At 42.7% G+C, this 23,202-nt stretch overlaps 1 long non-coding RNA gene across 1 annotated transcript in view; it reads left to right on the top strand.

Moving 5' to 3' along the window:
• LOC139803343 (uncharacterized) overlaps positions 1 to 23,202 on the top strand; it is a 134,607-nt gene that overhangs the window by 101,503 nt on the left and 9,902 nt on the right. Inside the window, exon 17 of the long non-coding RNA XR_011728987.1 lies at positions 10,751 to 10,850. This is a non-coding gene — a long non-coding RNA (uncharacterized lncRNA). The remainder of the gene's footprint in view (positions 1 to 10,750; positions 10,851 to 23,202) is intronic.

The following is a 23,202-nucleotide window of genomic DNA, read 5'->3' on the forward strand; positions in this document are numbered from 1 at the left end:
CCCAGTGTAAGATACAAGTAAACTGGAGAGAATCCAGTGAAGGGCCACTAAGATACTGAGGAGGCTGGGGCAAGCAGCTGGGTGAGAGCTGAGAATGGCTAATAGAGATCTTATTTGCTAATTGCCAGGCTCTTCATAAGGATTGTAACAAGAAGTTTTATTCCTCCAAGAGCTCTGGCTACCAGATTGTATTAGAACAGTCATCTAGATGTCATTCTTAAGTGCACAGTAAGTAAGAAAAATACTTTTGTCTTTTATCATGAGAGGATAGTTCTTTATAAGTATAAAATTGTACTTAACTGCAGGCGTTTGCCAGCAGATTACTCACAGCTCCTCCCTATAGAAGCTGATCTTATGGGGTACTTTTTTACTAGTTGTGACAGAAAAAACAGCAAATGGCTGAGATTTTATGCTGGAATTCAACCCTGTGGTGAATGTGGTCAGAAATTTGGGAAGTCCCCCAGAAATGCCAACATTTTTATTATCGTTTAGAAAAAAGAGAGCCAAGGGGAAAAAAAAATAAAAGCCTGTCAGACAAAGGAGAAATCTGACAACATCTGCCTCTTTTAAATCACCTATAATTGCCTGGGAGAAAGGAAACCAGTCCAAAAAGGACTTATGTGTGCTGTGAGAAAAGATTATTCTGTCTGAGACCAACTGTGTCAGCTTTGGTTCAGAGACTCATTAGATCCTGGCACGAAGCTGTAAATATGCATGAAAGAAAAGACCTTTCCTAAGTCTTTTTCTGTAGAGAAAGCCAAACACAGGCTGCTTCAACTAAAAAAAATGCAAGAGATGATAGAATGTATGAATTCTTGGCTGTCTGGCTGAGCCTTATCAGGCTAACATGGAAGCTGCTGCTCTGCTAAGATGGAGAGACTCTAGAGAACTTGTGACAGCCAGAGAGTCCATCAGATGTAATTGCTGGTTGAGCAGGATAAATGAAGTTCTGCACTCATACCTGGGCCTGTTGCACTGTTCAGAACTAAGGAACCTATTCTGGTAAGCTGCTTTAAATGGTAGCCTAGTAAATGGAACTGGGATCTTTAATTTCAACAGATAAGCAACTAAAAAACAATTAAGCAAAAAAGCCAGTGGAACAGATAAAGCAGATCACAAAATTGACAGCAATTAACACATTCCAAGTTGCACTCTTGACCTGTCTTGCAGCAGCCTAATGCATGCTTTTTGCTTCTGTTGCATGTGGGTGGTTGGCACAGGAACACTCTCTTTAGTCTCTGAAGAGGTCAAGCTTTAGAATCAGATAGATGCTGTGGTCACATCTTCCTTCCTCTGGCTGACAATGAGCATCAACTATTTCATTTCAGAGAGGATAGCACATGTTCACATTCCTATTGATGTGAGATACAGAAGGGATACTTTTCTGATTACTCAGCTTACTCTCAAGGTCAATTTTGGACAGTCAGTGAAGCTGAAGAAACTGTCTTGATAATGCAAATTAATATTTTTGCATGACTGCCCAAATGCACTGCTTGCTCTGCTCTAACAATTCAGTAACAGAGCTATAAAGAGCTTCTAAAATCTCCTGATTTTATGCTGTGAATTTTGAACTGCCAAATATTTAGAAGTTTGGCTTGGTTTGCATAGATGCTCAGAAGATGATGCTCTCTTTGGTCTGCAGAGGGAGCAGATAATTTTCTAAGGAAAAAGTGTTCCTGGGGAGAGTATAAGGAAAATTTGAACTCATATGTGGATTGCCTGTCAGCTGATGGATCCACCTTTTCCTCTGGGATGAGGAAGAAAAGAAATATGAAATGAGTAAAGTGGGTAAGAGGTGAGGAGAAATACTTCCCCCATGTTACTCAGGTCTTGACTATATTCACTTTTCACTGTACATGCATATGAACAAGTTTTTTCTCTCCTTTATCCCCAAATTAGTCTGGAGTGACTCTTTAAATTCACAGGAACCTTCTTGCCTCCAGACAAATCCCTCCTTGTTTTTTTGACCTTCTCTTCAGCTGAAGCCATCCTCTCAAGGCTTTGCATCACAGCACAGTTATGTCTTTAGCTACCACTTCTGCAGCTCTAGTTACTTCTAGTTACCACTTCTGTAGCTCTAGGGGAGCTAATATTCATCCTGGCACTTCTTCCTAGGGCTCATCACTGCAGTGATCTTGGCATTACAGTTTGCAGACTACATTTTTCCTGGCCATGCTGATGATGAGGCATTACTGCAGCAGACCTGGAGTAGCAGTAGATTACTGGCAGTAGCCTCTGGAGCCAGGCTGGCAGGAGCACTGTGCTCACACGAGGTCTTGCCAAGAGAGGTGGCAAAGCTCCCAGGGCCACTGACCCTTCCTGCCCTGCCTCTGAACCAGGACTTGCATGAAGAAGGTGATTTGGGAACCCTGTTTCCTGATAAAACTCTCCTTCTGCTAGCAGGAGTGTTAGGTTACTTCTTGATCCTTAATGGAAAAGGAGTAGAAAAAAGATGGAATAGATGTAATTGTTGTCCCCAAAACAGTGACATAAATTAACTGGCAGCATAATGGAGCAGGTCATTGAAGAGCTTTAGTTATCTATGCCTGTTATCTATTCCTGTCTCTCCCCCAGTTTCACTTGGTGATCTTTAGAAACCATGTAACCTCCTGCCTCAGTTTGTCCAGATATAAAGTACTGAAGTCTCCCAGATGTGCAACGAAACATACTGGTTGTCTCAAGCATGCCAGGGAATGAAAGACTATCCCTTGCACCCATGGCATCTTTTGAGTCAAAGGTCTCAAACTGATTTGCAGGAATTACACAGCCCCAAATTCTGGAAGTCAGGTAAACCAGATTGATTCAAACGGTGCAAAGATGGGGCAGAAAGACAGAAAGACAGACATCTGTCTCAGCAGTGCCATCATCTGATATAAGTACTGGGGGCATGTTACTGAGATCAGGACAGCCCCTGGGAGGGAAGGGTGCTGAGCTGCTGGCATCTGCTTGGAGAACAGCCCAGAGCCTTGTCCTCAGCCTGAGCAGCCTCGTTAGCAAAGCTTTACTAACTGCAGTGGAACATGTCCACGCTGAGGTGTGGGGGTGCTTGTTATTAATGTTCTTTCCCAGTTCCAGCTGCCCTACACTGGAGTTTGATAAATAGTTTCTGCAGACCCTTCAGAAACTTTTTGTATAGAAGTTGTGGTGGCAGTGTTGTCTTTGACATTATTCTTCTTCTTTGTTATCATAATGATTGTTTTGAAAGATTTAACTTGCTGTTTTTCAAAGAGATTTTCTACCTGATAGGTAGAAATCCACCCTCAGGGGGAGGAAGAACCCTCTCCAGTGAAAGGCTCCCAGTTACAGCCCAGAGCAGAGACAAGCCCTGCTTTTATTTTGCTAGCCTACCTTCTTTCCAGGCTGATGACTCAAAAGGATTTTAAACCTCTCTCTCTCTCCATCTCAGAGGTAAAACATTGGGCTTGTTCTCTTGCTGTGACCTCCAGGAAGTTTGCCACATTCCTGAAGTAAGATTTGACCCCAGGTTCCTTTTTCTGATGTTTTTGGATTAAGGCAGACTTGGCACTCACGTGGGCTACGATACAGTGAGCATTCCCCAACTGTGAGAGTTTGTCATGGGTCAGCACAAGTAAAAGTCTGTTCGGCAGAAGGTCACAGTGCTGCAGCACAGCTTCCTGCAGATTAATACTGAAATGTGTTAAAGCAAGAGGAGAGGAGCATGTCCCAGTAGGTTGCAAGCCTGTGGGTGCCACAGATCAGCCCTGATGTGCCGTGGTACTCAAGTAGACTCAGAAATGCATTAAGCAGTGGTTTGTGAACAGAGAATCTGTTGGTGCCTCACCCAATCCACAACTCGCCCTTGTCCCACGCTGTATTTCTATGACACAAGCTGATGTTTCCAGAGCTGTTGGAGCCGATTAGACACATCTTCCATGACTCACCTCAGTTGTTCTCAAAATGCCAACCAGAGCTTCCTTGCTAACTGAAACCAGACAGAGCTGGAAGTCTGGAATAAATGCAGCCTGGAGTGCAGCAGGAGGCACTGCTGGCTCAGGGAGGGAAGATCGGAGATCTGAGAGCTCATCTCTTTTGAGATGAACCAGGTACGTGGTGTGTGAGACCCCAAGGAATGGATTTGTGGCACTGTACAAGAGTCAGTAAGCTTAGATCTGTAGCTCCTAAAGTTTCCTTGGGGAGTGCTTGATTCTGTATAGATATGTGCTTATCTAATGTCATAGCACTGAAAACTGCTTTGAATCCTGCACTGCGTCTGGCATTAGCTGTGATTTGTACATCTTATTGCTGAATGTGGGGTATCTATGGGTACTTTTTTCTTCTTCTTTTCCCTTTTTATGGTTGATTAAGAAGGCTGCAGGAGTATTCTGGGTTTAACAAAAAACAACTGCGGGAACAGGCCTTTATATCATGATGGTCAGACTAGGGAATAGGTTTATCTTTTTTATTAAAAGTACTTGGAGTGCTTACAACTTGCCTGAGCAGTGAGGAGTGCTGAATCTTTATTAAAGAAATTCTTTCTTTGCCTATCACAGGAATGACTGCTGGTTTGAAATTACAAAATTCAAAGTTTAAAAATTCTGAGTAAAAATCTAATTCATGATATGGCTTCATTCCCCCTTCAGTGTTGCCTCTTCTTCCTGAACCCTCCTAGCACCTCTCATCCCAAAAGCACCTCCAAAGTAGATACAGCAGTGTTAGTGACTACCAAGTTATGTAGATATACTCTGGTCAGCACTGGATTGCAGAAGGTGCAGCACTTCAAGAGTTCATTTATTAGAGTGTTTCCAGAGTGGTTGTTGCAGGTGGAAAACACTGACTCTCTAGCACAGATATGACAGCCTAATCTTGCCCCTGAGCAAGATCAAAAGCTTTGAATGGAGACTAAGGAGATGAGAACTGAGTTACCTTTTTTGCTGAGGCTGTGGGCAGGTCTTAAAGTAGGTAAAGTACAAGCTCTGTACTTGATAGCTGGAAGGATTTGTGCATTTAAAAGCAGGATTTGTGCCTTTCCAGGAGCCCTTTTTTGCATGCATCACGGTGGCATCCCCAGTAGCTGTGGCTCACTGCGTCATAACCACTGCAAAGCACTTTTTTGGGAGTTTCTTCAGAGTCTTCTTTTTTTTTTTTAATAAATTTCCAGGATAGGCAGTATTTCATATGAAAAAAAACAGCAAAAGAAGCAGTGGAAACAGTGGAGCAGAGTGAGAAGAAAGCGTTAAAGCTCCAGAGACCTTTCAGTTACTTTTAACTGTCCTAAGAGACATTATAAATAACTATCACGAGGCCAGTTTTTTACCCTTCATTAGGTATTCCAGTCCAGCTGTATTTATTGATGATGATTCTCCAGCTGAGCAAAACTTCACTATTGAAGCACTTGAGAAAGTCAGTGAAAGACTAAATGCAGACTGGACGTTGGTAGGCAGAATACAGACCATAGCCAAGAAAGCTACATGTCTGGCTCTAAATAATATTTTCCAAACCCCTCTATACTCAGAGAATTGCCAGATCCCCATTTAACGTCTTAAATTATTGTATGTAACACCTGAAATCAAATGTAGACATGACTTTGTCTTTTAGCAGGGAGTCAGGTTTAAAATTATGGCACCTAAGAGCCCAAGGGAAATTTTCTAGGTGCTAAATTTGGCTCCAGAGCTGCCATTTCCCAGCACAGTAGAATAGTTCACCCCAATCCAAGAGGTCACAGCAAAGCATGAATGAAGGTGTTAATGTAAAGCCCCAAATCCACAAACTTCTTGATTTATGGGGTTGACTTTGCTTTCTACGAATGAAGACCAAGATTCAGACCAAGACTAGAAATGAGGATGGAAAACTGGCTTTGTCATGTCACAAGGCTTAGATATGCCATGTGCTCCTGCCACTGGTTGTTGGGGATGCTGCAGACAAGCTGTGTTTTGTTCATGGAGCTTCTATGGCTTGTGGTACTGGCAGGACTGAAGGGGCTCTATCAGGCAGGGAGCTAAGAAAAGAGGTATTAATGAGACTGTGAATATGTATATATGCAAATAGGGGCACATGGGCCTCTATGTAGCAAAAACAAATGGTGTAGAATCCTGTCACTGTTGATCTCCAGGACTAAATGCTCCTGTTCTCAGCCCCCTCCTTGGCTGCAGAAGACCAGGAGGTTGTTTGCAGCTAGGGCATGGTAGGTGTACCTGCAGTTACTGGATTCTCCAGCTTGTGAAAAAGCTCAGGAATGAACTTACTGAAAGGAAGAGTCATTGCAGGGGAAGGAAGGGAGAGTTAGTGTCACAGATCCTCTTCTCCTTCCCACATTAGCAGCACTTGTGTGCTGGATGCTTTATGTGACAGGATGGGAAGAAGTTGTACCAAGGGCTCTCTCCATCATTCCTATTAAAACCTTTGCAGTCTTTACCCCTGGGGTCTTTTACCTACTGAAAGGCTCTGCTGATACTGAAATAGAAAGAGAAGCAGGAAAGCACAGAAGAGATCAACAGGATATGTAAGCATGACTGTGATGAGTCCTGCTGCATCTCCCCAGATGGCACCATGGTGCTGTGGAGTTGCTGTTAACTGTGCAAACTCCTGAGGCTCTGACCTCAGCAAAGATAAAAAAAGTGGTATGAAGAGTTTTCCTCTGATAAATCCTCCTCTGCCCTTGGTATCTGTGAGCTACAGTGGGTGACCACAGTGTGAAGGCAAACCTTGCATTGACATGGAGAGTGATGAATAGTTTCTAGCCTGAAATCCAATCTCTGAAATTGATTGCACCATCACAGTAAATCCATTACTGGAGCAACCCGTTTTACCAATACCACACTTCAATAATTTATTTTAGAATAAAAGGCTTTTAAAAGTATCAGATGAAATTAAGACCAGTTCTTTGATATCTGTAACTACTGGAAGCTCTGCTTCAAATGGAAATGTCATAGATACTTCCTGAAAGCAAAATTATATTTAATATAGATAACAGGCTAGAGAATAGGGTAGAGCTAAGGGGAAAGGGAGGAATTACATTAAATATGTGCACCTCCCTGTTGGGAATGGCCAATTCTGTTTCTGTCTTCATGTAGGGATTTGAAAATGTGTGGAATAGTGGTTACTGGGAACTGAAAAAGGTAAAAATGAGACAATACGCTTCCTTTACAGGTAACTTTTATCTTCTTTTGACCATGTTCAGAAGCAATTCTCTTCTAGCTGATGAAATGATGATTTGTAGAGCTTTGTGCTTTTTCCTATAGTCCTTGGCTGCAAACCCTACTGGAAAAGAAGTTCACAGACTGTTTAAAACAGGCTCTTGCTTTTGATGGGACTGTCCTTTTTTAACAACTGGTCTCCAGCTATGACATGACACATGAACCAAACGTTGTGTTTGTGACCATGGCTATTCCCCTGTGCTATGGCTGTGCTCTGTACTGCATTCCTGCTCCAGGCAGGGCAGCAGTGACCTGCTGTAAGGCAGCCAAGGCTGGATTTAGGGCAGTTGGAGGTTTCAGTGTTCACTTTGTGATGCTCTGAGTGATGGGACTTGGGTTTAGGAAGCTGAAAGGTGGGAAAATGCAAAGCAGGGGTATAGCCCCATATATTAATAAATATGTAACATTTTATCCTCCATCTTCTGCCCTGTTTACAATACAAATAAAATGAACTGCCCTTGGTGTGACATTCCTAGCATTTTTACATCAGCTTAACCCTGGAAAAGCTTAATCCTGGTTTAATGGTCTTTTAATAGAAGTGGTCAGTAGTTTGGTAAATGTTTAAGTGACAGGTTGACAGACGTGGAGTTAAAGCTCTAATCCTGGCTGCAGGCCAAATGGCTACCAAGATGGTTTTTCTTTAAACCTGAGAGTGGGGCATTTATTTTCAACTCAGCCTCAGGTGGCTTAGGCAGCGAAGTTTGTTCTGAATGTTTACAGGAGGAAAATGGCTGTTGCACTGGGTTATCAAGAAGTACCTTTGGGTGGTGTGAAGCATTTCTAGCCCAAACCTTTGACAGACAATTTCCTTTTCTGCTGCAGAATGCAATAAAGTTATTACAGGTGGGTCTGAATGCTCTGTAGAAAGATTGTCTTACTCTTAAATCCTATAGACTTTCTCTGTAAGTGGTTCTGTAATATAGAATCATATAAACATTTAGGTTGGGAAAGACCTTTAAAACCATCAAGCCCAGCTGTAACCCTAACACTTCCAAGTCCACTACTAAACCACGTTTCGAAGTGCCAGGTTTATGCTATCAAGAATTCCAGAAGCAAAGTAATAGATGGAATTATTCTCAGAATAAGCAGGTACTTAGAAGTGTTGTATACAACTGTCTCTATTCACTGGGCATCTTGGATGAGTTTCTCACAAAATCAAACATGGGTTTTAAACTGAGATTTTGTGATAAATCTGGATTATAGAGCTGATGCCCTTGCACTCCAGATGTGTTTGCCTCCTTGAACCATGCTGCCTCCTCAGCCAGCTCCATCCCCAGCTCTGGCAGTGCACATCTGGTGCCTGTCCAAATGCCACCCTCCTTGGTTGTGCCAGTGCAGGACAAGCACAGCACAGCTTTGTTTGCTAGGGACCAAAGTGCAATGAGTTAAAAGAGATTGATGCCTGAGGCCTCCTGTGAATCCAGTGCAGTCCTAGGATGAGAGAGCAACATGCTGGGGTATTATAAGCCTCAGTTATGTCATAATTTTCTTTAATGCATTTCTTATGTCAGTAGTTCTCTGAGAACGACTGAAACAATTTATTTTATGCTTCAGACCATATTTCTCTTAGTCCAATCTGTTAAGCAGTAAGCTTGAATTTAATGGGAACATTCTTTCTTCATTTACAAAGGAGGGGTTTAACAGATTCATTACTTGCTACCAGCTTGCATGGGAAGTAGTGAGTTAGTATGAACAGGCAGCTTGAATGTATTTCAAGTAGTAAAAAAAAAACTATATTTTTAAAATTTAAACACCATACTTTTAGCTATGCTTTATTTTCCCCTTCATTTTGGAATTAACTCTAAGATTTTTGTTACATGTTCAGTGTGTGTGTGTGTTTGAATAAATGTCTGTATATAAAGTATATGCAGTTTGGAATGACCCACTCACTGAGGGATAGATTAGAAAAAAAGTCTCTCCCTGTGATTGACAGTTGCACTCAGACCTTGGGGATTATGGGGGATCAATGAGGATTATCTCATTTACTTTCATTAACCCTTGAGTTTACTTTGCCAGTTTTCTTCCACATGCCACTCAACTGAATGTTAACAGTTTCTTTTAACAGTCAGCTTTGCTGCCAAAGTCAAAGGCTGGCTTTTAAAGATCTGTTTTAGTGCTCTAAAGTGGTTAGTGATAGAGAGATATTTAATGTTAAATGTCAGTAAGAATTTATGCTCTGCACTGCTATAAAAAACCTGCTTCAGAATTTATCCATTTTATGGAATTAGCTTAGTTCAGTGGAAACAGAAAGTAGGCTCCTATGGGGGGTTTCCTATCACCCCACATTTTCTTTGTAAGAATTTTGGGGATTAAAATGAACAGAAAATTTAATTCCCTTCCCCTGTGGAAGGGAATACCTATCTACTTCTATTTGGTGCCTTCACAGATTACACATTATTAAAAAATTCCTGTTGGTGTTCAAGGTACACATCTAATTCCTGCTGATAAGAGACACTGGTCTGAGACCTTTGGGAGGTGAAGTTAAAAAATGGGTAGAGGACGTGGTCCATGGAGAACCCTGCTTTGGCCTTGGCCTTTTTGTGCAGTGGCTGCCAGGTGTTGTTTTGTACTGGTCAGATGGCACAACATTTTATTTATATTGATCTGTATCCAGCATCCACAGGAGAGAAATAGAAAGAAATCCCCTGTTGTATCACCACTGCCAAAGCCAGGTCAACTTCTGGCAGTTTTAAAAGCATGGAATGAGAAGTTTGGTGAAGGATCTGGTTTTGCATTCAGAGCCCTGCTAGCAGGGAACAGTCCTTCACTCAGAGTTGAAGGAGGAAGATTTATCAAAATTTTTCTGATTCCAAATGTATGGTGTATGAATAACCTCCTGCTTCATTTTCAACCCTTCTCTCCCAAGGCCAAGAATTAAATAAAGATGATACATGAAATATTAAACCTTCCAGTACCTTGGAAGAAATGAGTTTCTTTACTGATGGCTGTGCAGCACAGTTGCCCATGTGTATGCATCTTACACGTGTAATTCTAATAACAACACATGGAGAGAAAGCTATTTAATCCCACTTATGTTCCCATGTGACTTTTCGAGGGGAATGCCCAGTTTTTAAGTATGTGGAACTAAATGCAGAGGGAATGTATATATCCACAGAGGCTGAGCTCAGCCCAGAATCTCCTGGATTAGAGGCTGGATATAATTTTCATTGTTCATGCTTTGCACAACTGTCTACTGTATTTCAAATCCTCTGTTATCCACTTGCAGATCATGAGTGAAAGGTATGTCTGGATGTGTCCAGACAGATGCTCCACTGTACACTGCACCACTGAAAAAGTGGGATTGACAGCTGAGGGTCGTGTTGTAATCTTTTTTTGTTTTTTTACAAGCACTACAAAATCAGTTATAAATAAGTAAGCAGACGCTCAACATTTGTTTTGGTGTGCAAATGTACGTAGTTTTAAAACATTCTTATAAAGTACAAACAACAAATCAATGATCCTATAGGAAATGTGTATTAAAATGCATGTTAGTAAGTTTTTTCATAAAAATAGTTAATTAAAATAATATTGTTGACTAATCTAAAATGGTAAGGAATATGAACCATACATTAACATTTCACAAAATCTCCTTCTAGGTGCTCAGAATATGATTGACCCCCAAGACTGACTTATGAAAAGCAATTCTTATGTCATGGGAGCTACTGAAGCCAATGAGATACCTTGAAGTTAAACAATGTAAGTAAGTGTCTGCAGATTCATGGCACTGGGAACTATTCTGGGAAAACAAAGACCTTCCAGGCACAGATGTTGCTTTGTACTATTATGCAGAGTTGTTTCTAAAATATGAATATATCATTTGATCCTGACAAACATATATATACATATATATATACATATAAACAAAGAAAAAACATTGGAAAATCCTGGTTAGCCACTGTGTGACTTCTACTATATATACATATATATATACATATAAACAAAGAAAAAACATTGGAAAATCCTGGTTAGCCACTGTGTGACTTCTACTAACGTAGAGTCATGCAGGCAGATGTGGAATTTAGGGTGCACCAGGCTAATTATATTTTTTTAAATCAACTTACTATTTCCAAACTCATCGATTTTATTTCTTTAACTATATTTGAAAGCCATTGCCTTCTTTGGTGTTTTCTTTGATGTTTCAAACACTTCCAGCTGGAATTTGCCATTACCTTTATCTAAGAATTTAGCTGCAATCTGCTAGGGCATGTCCTTCACTTAAACAAATAAACCCAGAAGTCTTTGGGAATGAAGGAACATCAAATGTCAAAGGCAGCCTCATACTCTTGAGAAAGTTTCTGTGAGATGCCTTAAGATGCCTAAAATAGGAGTGTGTCCAGCCAGCAGAGGACCTAATGAGTGCAGGTGCCTGTGACTCCCATGTAGTTAAGAAATTAAGAAACACAACAAAACCAAACCATTTTCTGCCTTAGCAACTCATCCCAAGTGCAAGAAGGAGAGATTTCCTTCAGGTTACACAGTTACTAACTCTCCAGTCCACCAATTAGTGCCAGACAAAGCAGTGACATCTGGATATGGTTAGTGGAGCATTAGCTGTTCATTGGGATGTTTTGACTGGACTCTTCAATGGGATTTATTGTACTTTATAGTTGTTTATTTTCCAATCAGAGTCAGCCTTTAAGTCAAGATTGCTGCTTCAGCCCCTTCAGAGCAAAAAGAAACACAAAGAAAGAATCTCCTCTGACTGCTTAGGTAGAGAAGGTTTCTCAGCAATTACACACAGGCTTAAAACACTTCGGGGCAGACAAAATCAACAGAGAGCTCCCCACTTGCTGGTGGGCAGAGTGGGGTGGCAAGGTGTGAGGCATGGAGGCAAAGGGCAGCCGTGTCTTAGAATATATCTGGCACACCTTGCTTTAAAAAAAAAAAGGTTATTTGTCTGAAGCTGGATTCCTGCATTTTAGCTTCATCTAGCAGAAAGAAGAGGAGCAAGTGCTTGGTGCTGCACTCACACTTTGCTGACCTACAGGTCGTGCACCTCTGAGAGCTGAATATCTGCAAACTGGCTGTGTCTTGTCTGCTGAGGTGGCTCCCAAGGAAATGTGCCCTGCTAGTGAGATGTTTTCATTGTGGGATTATCTTTTTGGGATTGTAGTGAATTTTAATAGGACACTTGGATTGCTAAGGCCAGTGACCATCCAGCATCTGCAAACTGCAAGTGGTGATTACAAACATAGCCCAGATTTGCTTAACCTCAAGGGGAAAGTCTTCCTTTCAGTCTTCACCTCTGCCTAGTTACATGCTGGGGTGCTGGTCATAACAGGGTACAAAGCTGTTGTACAGAAATGCAGCCAAAACTGTGGGAATACTTCTCAAGAGTATGTGTCTGGACAGTGGGCTGATTATTTCCAATGCCTTAAAGCCTGCATTTCACTGACACTTTTAGCTACCTAATTTCAGAGCAGTTTGGGGAAAAATGTTCCTACATGGGCTCCAAGCCCAGCTAGAAGGTGGGAAGAGATTCTGCAAATCCTGGGCCTGGGAAGCAACTTTCATGTGGAGCTCTCTGTTCCTCCTCCTTGCTCCCTGCACCATTACACCAAAATGTTGGTGGCATTTGGCTCCTCTGGCCCATTGGGTGAGCTCTCATGTTCTCCTGGGGATGTCAGTGCCAGGCCAAGGCCCACCCAGCCAGTCAGGTTTAGGGGCCCAAGCACAGGAGGCTTTCCTGACAAGGAAATTGTTTTCTCTGACACACACATGGTTATTCCTCAGAATCCCAGCCCAGTACCTCATTGCCTGGCCATAAAATAGCTATGTGCAACTGAGGAGAGATCACAAAGTGTCTTCCAGCCTACACAAACAGCCCCAAGTCTGGTGTTTCCCAAGAAGACATGGGTGTGCAGGTGAGGTGTCCCACGCTGCTAATGCATTGAGCAGCAGGTCCTCCATAAAACTCCCACCCACTCTCCGTGGCCAGCCTGCAGACCTCCACTGGTGCTTCCTCTCTTTAAGCAAACCCCAGGAGCTGTGTCAGTCTCGTTCAGCACCATTTGGCAGACCTTCAGCCTCATTCATTAAACTTTTGGCCAAAAAACGTGCAGTTGCAGACTCACCACGACTACCTCTTTTATTATCCAGCTCTACATAATCTGTAATTTTTTAAATATTATCTGGACTGGAGTCCAGCAAAAGTGCATGTTTCTATGCTGACCACATTTCAGTTCCTAATCCTCACTGTACAGAAACTAGGATTGCTTGCCCCTTCCCCCCCTCCTTTTTTTTTTTTTTTCCTTTATCAGCATTTCCTTTGGGTCCACATTGAGCTACTTCAGTGATATTAAGTCAAGATTAAATATTTTGCACTTAACATCATTTCTGCTTTGTTTGTTTTCCTGTTTATCCTAAGCAGAAGTGTAATTGGCATAGGAATACATCCTCAAATTATCTTTCAGCAGCAGCCTAGCTGGCCTTTTTCTTACTGTGTTGTGAAATGAAAATGACTTTGAGCTCACAAATGGAAAAAACCCACCTCCATTTGAGGGCAGGTATTAAGACTTGACACATTACCAAATATGTCAAAAAAATAACAAAGGGCTGAGAGTCCTGGGGGCATCACATTGGCATTCAAAATTGGGTAATAGATAGGACGTTTGTTTTTCACTCACCACTTCGCTGGTAATTGTTGGTTTTATACCACAAATTTGATCATACGGAGCACACAGAATTTGACCTCTCCTTCCCTTACCTCCAACCACTTGCACATGCTGTTCCAGTGCGTTGGCATTTGGGACTGATGCTAAGAGAGACCACATGGAGTGTTTCAGATTATAGGCAAGGGAGGTGATCTTAATTCATTCTGATGTGCTCGTGCTTTCTGTGTGTGTCTGTAATGTCATCGAGAGCTTCTGAGGGAAACTGCTAACCTTGCAGCCTGTCGTTTTTAATGGAGGGAATAACAAGTAAAATCACCTAATTCACTATGAATGTGAAGTGGCAAATTAAAAATGCTTGTGTCATCACATTTGTCTGGAGGTATTTCCTGACCAAACAAAGGCCCAACTAATAAAGTATATTCCAGATTTTCACTAAATAATGTGGGTTGTTACATAATAAAGTCTCCATTCTCCTGGCCCCTCTAGAATCCGTGGGGAAACCTCTGTAGCTCGACTGTTAGGAGAGGCAGAAAGTATCTGGGCTTATTAGACCTTCATGCATGGACGAGGTGTGCATACAGTGCAAATTTTATAGATTTGTCTTGGCCAGACTTTTGCTATTGCTGAGTCGTGCTGATGGCTGCCAAGGTTTGGAAATCAGTACAGTGCATACTACAAGGAAAACTTTTGTCCCCTGGATTTCTTCCCCAACAATGTATAACCTGAAAGTCTTTATATTTTAACTAAATATTTAAATGCTCTGTTATTCAGACAAATGAGAACATGATCTTGGGCCTGAGCTGTGGAATTAATGTCAATACACTGGAATATTTTAACTGACCTAATATGTGTTGGTTGGGATTATGCCAATCATCAGGTATGTTTGCACATATAAGAAAATTCTTTCTTTCATCAGAGTGACTTGGAAATCTGCTATTCAGGCTACCAGAGGCTTTAGTTTTGAGCCTCTGGTGTGCAGGGAAGTGACTTGTGGAGACCTAGTTCCTTCTCAGTTGGACTTTGAAAAAAGATGTGTGGGATTTCCTTTATGTCTTCCATGCTAATTACAATCAGACTAAATCCCATAAAGGTTATTATGCTCGTTGTATCATTAATTTTCATACTGTATTTTTCATAAAAGGCTCAGATTCTATAATTTAGGTTAAACCACCCCACGGGTTTTTTTCAAGCCATGTACATGTGCTATCACAATGTGTGGACTTGGCCAAATGAAGGACCAATTTACTGTAAGTTAAAATAGATCTTTGCTCTCAGCATGACCATCCTAGCAATTGCAAAAGCATCTTCTTCAAAACTGAACTCAATCCACAGTGAAAAGAATTACTTTTGAGAATAGGATGTAGGCTCTGAAACCACAGAAGTATTTTATAAAAATGCTGCCCCAGAAGGGTTTTTACTTTTTGGTCGTTTTTGCCTCACTTCTGGAGAAGACAGTCAGCAATCAATTTCTGTTGATATATTTAAGGAAAAAGGTGTCAGCAAACACTAAGGTGCCTTCATTTATTTTGGTTGAAGTAACATACATGTAAGTTGCAGGCTTCAGGCATCTGAACTTGGAGGTAACATGAAGACTGAAGAGAGAAGCCAAGCTGCACCCATGGCAGAAAGGTGCCTGGATTATTACCTGGACCTCTCTGCTGAGGTTCAGCATGGTCTGGTAACACTGCAAAAATTGCAGGACATAAGGGTGTTAAGGAATTAGTATCTCAGTGCTTATCTCTATGGCATTTTGAAGCCTTGATTTGGAAGGAGGTTTCCCATGTAGATGCTGAAGGTGTTAAGACCTCTCTGCTTTGCCAAGGTACCACCTTTAACTGGGATAGGATGGCTGCAGGAACCACTGCCTGAACATGGGGGATTTTAAGAGGAAGATCAGGAGGTTGGGGAGAAAAAAGAAAGCAGCAAAATGAGATGGTAAAATGGTAAAAGACACAGAAGTTCTTACTAAAAGATGAGCTGCAGTATCTCTGTGTGTCACCAGGGACTTGGGGCCACGGGGAAGTTCATTCCAGGGCGCTCCGCGCAGTGTGAGAGCTACTGCTAATGTCAGCTTCACAGTCGCTGGAGTTTATCCATTGCCATCTGTCTTTATTTTGCACATCCTGCTCAGGGAGACGCCACAAATCAACATGAGTTGGTGCGTCAGCCCCGCTCCTCCAGCCGGGCTGGGCGGGGTGTGGGGCTGGCAGAGCCCCGCAAACCGCTCCGAGAGGCGGAGGGCAGGAGCAGGGGCTGCCTGAAGAGGTCGGAGCTGCATTGTTTGCTCAGTATCTGCTCTGCCGCTCTAAAGGTCACAGCGAATTGAGAATAGGAGCCCCAGTGAGTCAAGATAGTTAGGCAGAATATCTGGCTCTTCTTGCCCTTTTCTGTTTTTTTTCCTGTGGTCTGGTGCTGGGCTCCACGCTGTGAACTTCAGTAAGCTGCTGGAGGTACGGTGCCAGCATCTTCTCGGAGCAGCTGATAACAAGACCCGTTCCCATCAGCCTGCTTGAGAAAAATTCTCTTTCAAGTGGGTGATCTCTGATAGCCAAGGAAGTGTGGCATAAAGCTTTCCCTTTGAAAATCAGCTTCTGTGGAAAATGCTGCCAGTATAAAGCCTCTTAGTCAGCAACTCTCCCTGTATACATTAATTTTACTGTTCTGCAGTGTTGCTTTTCTTAATAAAATAGAAATAGTCAACAAGAAAGAGCAAACCAGTGTTTAGAAGGCAGTAGATGTAACTAGGACAAGCAGATGTGATAGTGAACAAAATGAATGCCATCTTCTCTGTATGGTTTGATGATGCTCGATGGCTCTTCACAGACAAGGCAAATGATTTTTGGAAGTTCTCTCTTGTGTTTCTTGCCTTCAACCCCAGTAGTTGTTCTGGGCTGATTTTATCATCATTTCAGTGTAGTTTTCCAATTTGTTGTAACAGTTATCTGGGCAAGGGTCACAGAGATTCACGTTCTAATAGCCAGGAGGACTGACTGGTGGGGTTGAGCTTGAATCTGTTGATGGTCATGGCGGGGAAATGCTGAAAATGAGGTTACTGATAGTGAAACCCTTGCTTTGAACCTACATGATGTCCACACATCTACACAGCCCCTTCAGGGGTCTCAGTTCCCAAGCAGGGCTGCTGTCTTTTCTCTAGAGCATTCATTTCATGAAACAAAACTCGGAGAACAAACCCAATTGCTGCATGCCAGCCCTTGTCCCCTGTTGCAGAATAACAAAAAGACCCCCCCCAAACTTAAAAGAATTCTTGTCCTGCTTCCTGGTTTTCTCTTTTATGGGCAGTAGGGTGGGAAAAAAGTGCTCTTTCTTGTGTTGAAAACAACACGGAAAGACTAAACTGCAGCCAGGTCCCAACAGGGAAGAGGAAACATGATGTTGAGCTCCTGGCTTCAGTGAAATGGCAAATTCCAGCCTGGAAGCTGGGGATGCCAGGCAGGACTTGGGAAAACGCCGAACCGTGAACAATCTGTGACCACAGAGCCAGTGAGTACCCAGGGCCCCCATTACACAGGAATGTTCTGTTGGCAGGAGAAAATGCTGGGCCAGCCACGTGGCACTGTGGGGAGCTGGTCCATGGGCTACCCTGGACACCAGTACATGGTGGCTTGAAATGAAGTCTGTGCTGTGCCACTGCTAACCTGTGGTGCCTGATGTGATGGGGTGCTCACAGGGAGCACCTCCAGGTCTGTGTTTCAGTAACCCTGTCTTAATACATACAAAATTAAGAGATAAAGCAATTGTTTTAGCAAACTTGGAAATGTGAGTGGCTTAATAAATGTCTCTTTTACTTCACTTCCAGATGTCTACTAAGCCTTGTAAAATGGTTTCCTGAGTAGCCTGGGTAATGATTATGGAATTTAGCATTATCACAAATCTGACAATTGCTAGCTTGAGTTTCATTATTTCTTTTCTTTCTTGAGCCTTCTCACCTTCTTTCTTCCCAGGAGAGCTGAGTCTAGACAGTGAGCTGGGAACACGGGAGAAAGTGAGGGAGAGCAAGTACCTTCCTACTACAGCTGCTCCACCCTGTAGTCCAAGTTTTGCACATGAGCTCTATTAACAATTATTTCTAATTAGCTGTCACAAGCTGAAACCTTACAGACAGAGAATGTAGGAGAGTCTTTTTGCCTGCATAGGAACAAAAGTATCCCTTTTGTCTTTGTAATCAATATTGCTTCATTTGAACAGGTGTTTGGGCTGCTGCTCATCTCCTGAATTGGAAGAGGGGAGTCCCACACAGAGCCAGGGGAACCTCCTGACCCTCAGCATTTCTTACATCCTTAGGCTCATTTTTTTTTCCTTACATTTTGCATAAGTAGCAATAGAGCACTTCTAGGCAAGACTCCCAAATATTTGATTTACAAGAAGTGAAAGGCTCAATGAACCACTTGGGCCATCTCCCGAGGATGGAGCAGAGCTGTTCCCCAGGGTGTACTCCCTGGATTTGTCTGGATGTGTACATACATACATTGGCACTGAGCATCAAGAAAAACATAAGTACGTAATGATTGGGTCACATTTTCTGCTCTTAATGAAAATTGTTCAGCTGCAGAAAAGCACCCAGCACTAACCTACGTGTGGGATTCAGCACTGCTGTAAGTGTGTGAGCTTTTTCTTCACACAAAATTGCAAACCAGGAGAAGTCGGCACTGAAGTTAAAAAGCTTCTAAATATGCCTAGACATGGTAATGCCAGCAAAATCATACAGCCAGCAAAACAGCCTCCAGTTTGAAGTGATGCCGTTCAAATACTGTGAGAGTACAACCAGTTCAAAATAATATTTCTGACCCAGATTAAATTGCACTCAGGAGCACATGGGGGACTCCTGCTGCTGACATCTCTGTGCTCTATGGCACAGGGCAGGACCACGTCAACTGATCTTCCCCTGGGTCTTTTGCAGAGCCTACAGCAGGTTTCCTGGAGGGTGCTTTCTAGCTGTCTAGCCACATGAAGCACTGCAGCAAGGGTGGTTTTTTTAGTAAGGACTTGAATGAACTGATAAAACAAAAGAACCAGCAAAAATGTCAAACAGCCATGGGCCCAAGGAACACTTTCCTTCTTAAAAGCTTCCCTGTCTGAACAGCAAGGACCTTTTCCACCTGGATCAGTAACATGAAGGACCTTGCAAAGGGGTTTATAAGAGTTTTCTCTCTCCATCTCCAGTTTCAGCACCTTGGGGATATCACCAGCCTCCAGCACTGGCCTCTTGCAGCAGCAACATGTGAACTCCGGAAGCTCTGCTCCAGGTCTCAGATAGGGAAGCTGAGTACTCAAGTCAACACTTCACATTTATTGATGTCTTGCACAAATATTTATGGGGCCATTTCCTCCCCCACTGGCAGGCAGAGAGCCAGCAAGCCTGCTAATTTATGGCATGGTATTTATTGACAGAAATGTATAATTGTTTTACTTTTAAGGAGAAAACTGTGGGTGTTGCAGCATGGGGAAGGGTTACGTTAGCTGAGCTCAGGGTGAGAGAGGGACCCTGAGGGACTTTTGCAGCAATGTCCTAGCACAGCAAATCAAAGACACTGTGAGATGTGCCAGTGCTGTGACCCCTGGGAGCACTCAGGTCCCATGGTGCTGGGTTCTGATGTCGTTCTGCTTCATTGTTCTTCCTCCAGCAAACTTCACTGATGCTTAGAGGAGTCTGAGGGACAATACCAGGATCTAGCTGGTATGCCTGGGAAATCCCAGCCCTCAATGGCATGAACATATGCAGCATCTCCTGGACCTATTGTGCATGTTATTTGACAGAAATACCAATACTGAATTTCTCACATTTTGTATTCCCAGCCAAGATCTCTCTCTATGCTGAAAAATTATGACTTTCAGCTCTGGAAATAGATATTTAAAAACCAGAGGGACTGCATACTTGTAGTCTCTCAGCTCTGAAGCAGTGCTGTCTCCTGTTACAGCCCATGTGGCTGTGACCAGCCTCATCTCTGCTCAAGTCAGGGTGGCATCAAGCACAGGCTCAGCACTACCTGGAGTCCCACAGCCCTCAGTCTCCCTATAGATCCATGAGTGAATCAGATAAAAAAAATATTGCTAGACTGTTTCAAGACCAGTATGTGTAAACTAGAGGAAGCAAGAAGGCTTTGCCAGACAGATGACACAAGCACGATGAGGTTTCCTTCCCTCTTTGACCCTGGGGTGAGGGAATGGGTTTTCTGAACACAGTATAGCTGTGTTTTCTCCTTGGCAAAGCTCCCTCATGAGCCTGATCACCAACACAGGCTGGGAAGTGGAGCAGGGCTGTGGGCAAGTGAGGAGCCTGGTTACTTTGCCAAGCTCCAGCAAGGCAAATCCCAGCAGATTTGCACCAGGAAGGTGCCAGCCCAGCATCAAGGTGTGGGTAGAAGGATCCAAGGTGATGAAAAGCCACCTTGATCCGTCCTGCCCTTTCCCCTTCAATGACAGATGTCCCTAAAACCCATCACAGAGACTTATCTAAGTGCTGACCCTTCATGTGTGCCTAATCACACAGAAAAGTCACCAAATTTGTATGCCCCGTAATTCTATTATAAAAAATGCAATAAAGTAAAAGCAACCTTGCAATGCTTTGGTGCTGGCATGTAAAAAATAAAATAAAAAAGCACAGGCATTAATTTAAAACAGAAACAATATTACAGTAACTCTGTATATAGTGAGAGTTTCAATTTTAATTTTAGTTCATTATCTTTTTCCTTATTAAGAAAGGTAAATCTGTTTTGTGTTTTCATTATTTCATTAGCTCAGGAAACCTCATCAGTAACCATGAAAGCTGACAGCATAAATAGCACAATTTTCATATGTGAGATGGAATAATTTGCTTAACCACCTATTCAGCAGAGGCTGCAGCTAACAATTAGAGAAAGCAGTGTGATTCAAAAATAAGTTACAATTGATTGTGTTTCAGTGGAAATGAAGTTTGGAATGTGCTAATTGGATTTCACGTACACATTTGAGCCACAGTAAGTTGACATGAGACTTGGAACACCTCGTGAAAGAAGACTCTTCTTAGGAAATGTACAAAAAATTGTTTAATATAATATTTAAAACACAATTAAAGCAACATGCTAATGACAACCTCACTTCTCAGAACTGACTAGTGACATCTGCTTCTAGGATTTACTCCCAGAAGGAAAATTCAAGAAACTCTCTGCAGGATAAGACATTGTGTGCCCTGGAAGTGCTTATGAGCAGATTAACTTCAGAGTGAGTGCTTTAGAACACTGGTAATGTCAGTACTTTTTTGGCCAAAATGTCCCAGTCCAACAATGATACTTTGGGCCTAATTAATGAGTAATGCCAAGAGACAGAGTAATCCCTGACAGTCCATACAATGAACTATACAGTAGATTCACTTATTTTTCACCCTCCAAAGAACCATGGAGGCAGGGAAGAAGATGTCAAGAGGCCAGTCAGACATTTCAGCTGCATTTTTGAGAGCTCTGTGAAAGACAACATTTCTTTGCAGGAACACAGAACTGCACTGGTTGGTGTACCTCTTCTCTGCCTTTTCATCACTGGTGACCCATGTTCACATACAGGGAAGTCTGGGCTATATCCAGACATGGATTTGGAGGATGCTGCAGCCACTTGTCAGCTGGGAGCATGTGTGAGTTAAAGCCTTCTCCATCCCTCCCAGCTCTCCCCAGCAGGTGTGAGCCCTTAGAGGCAGGCACCTCCACTTCCTCCAGAAGTCTGTCATCTCTTTGATTTTTTAAGCTTTTGCAAAATATCTTTCATTATATTCCCTTTAATGTGTAATTATGGTGAGAAAAGTGATATGGCACAGCCAGCTCCTGAACCTGGAGATGATCGACTCTTTATGAGTTGGCCAGAGGTGATCTGTTCAAGCTGTCACAGTATTAGGTAAGAGCTATAAACCAGCAGTTCTTTCTCAGGAGATTAGCAGAGCTTCAGGACCAAGCTCTCTGTTATCCTTTGTACTGTCTAGTGATTTTTCTTCGGCTGGAAAAATGTCTGTACAGCAGTAAGAGCAGAACTGGCAGTGTAACGGAGGCAGTTAACCATGCAAGTGCTGGGATTGGTCTAGCCAGCACAAGAGGGAGCTCAGTGGAGGCTAATTTATCCTGGGTTTCAGTTTATTCATCACCCCTGCTGAGCACAATGCTGGTGATGGCCGGCCTGTTGCAGAAACCTGAGCTGGCTCACTGGATGGGAGTGGATGTCCCTGCACCATCCCTCCCACCATCTGGTGTGTAGACACCACCTCCTCCTGCCCCAGACCATGTCAGCTAATGTCTCCTGACAGTACACCTTTACATCTGAATTGCTTCCAACTCCTTCCCTGTTCCCAAGGTATCTGCCAGAAGGATCAAGAGTGAAATAATTGATGGTAACAGGTTACTCTGCTCCTGGTCATGGTGCCAGTTGTGCATCTACTCCCTCTGGCCAGGCCTCAGTGTGCATCCCCCCAGCTTTTATTGACTTGTACTGCTTTTTTTCCCCTTTTTGAAGGGTGCAGTTTTGTTCTACTCACTTATAGGGCAGGGCCTGGATTAAGGACCCAAATTTTTACTTTTCTTTATGATTACATTTGCTGCTGGTGGGTTTTCCCTCTCATAGCCTAGAACCAAGAGTCACAGCAGCTTCCTTGAAACCAACAGTCTCCCACAGCTGCAGCTCTTTTCTTATCCTGAACTTGTCACTTAACAGCTCTGAAGTATTTGCTGAGATGTGGCATGACCTGCCAACTCTTAGCTTCAGCAAAAGTCTGTATTAAACTTAACATATGCATACATCACTACTCATCCTAAATTACTGGGCTGCTCCTTATAACACTTCTGAGCAGTCTTAGAGTTAGCACTTTGATGAAGAAGGCAGGGAAGCCAAACTTCATATTCCCCACAGGTGTGGGAAGACACAGGTACATTGGTTACCCTATGGGTGTGGTTCCATGATGCAGATCTGGTTTAAAAGATTTATGACCTTCCTGCTGGCCTTTTGCCTCTCTCCATCCTTCATACTTCTCAGCTTGATGTGCTTTATGCAGCTGTCCCTAAGGGAACAAGGTTGCACCAAATCAGAAGAGCGGTTTAACATCATGTCAAACTGAATCTGAGAAGTGATATTTCATTGTCTTTTTGAAAGAAGCCTTAAGACTGAAGAAGCTCAGCACTGCATCTGTGGTCAAAGCTGGTAAGTCATTCAGGCAGCATCCAATTGGCTGTATCTGTATTTCCATGTATCAAAGGAAAAGGTGTTTTAGCTACCTGTTCCACTACACCATGTTCTGTTTTGGATTCACCTGGAAAACATAATTCCCTGTCAGAGCAGAGGGTTGGTCGGTTTTTGTTTGTGATTTTTACACTGATCAGCTTCTACAAATAGTTCCATTTTGACTGAAAGTGCTTTTAGACTTATCAGACCTGCACAGGTAGGATTGCACGCTCTGTGCAGCAGAG

Source organism: Heliangelus exortis, chromosome 16 (assembly GCF_036169615.1).
Source record: "Heliangelus exortis chromosome 16, bHelExo1.hap1, whole genome shotgun sequence".
In the NCBI taxonomy this organism is placed as follows: domain Eukaryota; kingdom Metazoa; phylum Chordata; class Aves; order Apodiformes; family Trochilidae; genus Heliangelus; species Heliangelus exortis.